A 1,154-nucleotide genomic window follows, 5' to 3' on the forward strand; every position below is an offset into this window, starting at 1 on the left:
TAGGATCTCAAGTCCGCATCTTGTACAGCAATTAACCACTAAGAAGAATATATGCAGTGTGTTATTTGTTGAAACTGTATTTTGGATTTGATTTGATACTGTCTCATTGCTATCTGTTTATCAATAAAATTTTGGGAAAAATTATGTCTCAGTTTTTAATTCTTTCAACTGTTTCCCGTGCGATTTGATTTCTGTTCGTGAAGTGTTTGCCTACCCCTCTGTATTGAAGAGTTCCTCCTACTTTCTCTTCCAGGAGATTTAGTGTTTCTGCTTTAATGTCTAGATCTTTAATCCATTTTGACTTAGTTTAGTGTATGGTGATAGACCTGTTTCAAGTATTAGTTTTTGGCATATGGAGAGCCAGTTTTTCCAGCAGCATTTGTTGTAGAGGGTATCTTTCTTCCAGTGAGTATGTTTGGCTCCTGCGTCAAAGATAAGGTGGCTGAGTGTGTTCGTAGGGGCTTCAGCATCTTTAAATGTATTCCATTGTCCCTCAGGTCTATTTTGTTGCCAGTACCATGCTGACTATATCACTGTAGCCTTGTAGTATAATTTCAAGTCAGGAATTGTAATGCTTCCTGCCTTGTCTTTGTTGGCCAAGATTGCTTTTGCTATTCTAGGTCTTTCCTGGTTACAGATAAATTTTATAAACGATTTCTCCACCTCTGTGAGTTATGATTGTGGTAGTCTGATAGGGATTGCCTTAAATCTGTACAGCAATTTAGGGAGTATGGCCATCTTCACAATATTGTTTCTTCCTATCCAGGATATTGGAATACCTTTACAGTTTTCTGAAATCCTCTGTGTTCTCTTTTTTAAGAGTACTGTCATTTTCTTTGAAAAATCTTTGACTTCCTTAGTTACATGAATTCCAGTGTATTTCCTTTTCCTTGGTGCTATTGTAAAAGGTATTGTTTCTATAATTTCCCTCTGAAAGTGTCTATTATCTATGTAGAGGAATGCTACTGACTTTTGGGAATTAACTTTATAACCTGCACTGCTACTGAATTTCTGTATTAATTCCAGTAGCTTCTTCTTGTAGTTTTTTGGGTCTTCCAAGTAAAGTATCATGTCATCTGCAAATAAATATAATTTAACTTCTTCTTTACCTATTCTTATTCCTTTTATTTCTTTCTCTTGTCTAATGGCTGTAG

The sequence above is a fragment of the Octodon degus genome, unplaced genomic scaffold (genome assembly GCF_000260255.1).
Source record: "Octodon degus isolate 3935 unplaced genomic scaffold, OctDeg1.0 scaffold00045, whole genome shotgun sequence".
Lineage (NCBI taxonomy): Eukaryota > Metazoa > Chordata > Mammalia > Rodentia > Octodontidae > Octodon > Octodon degus.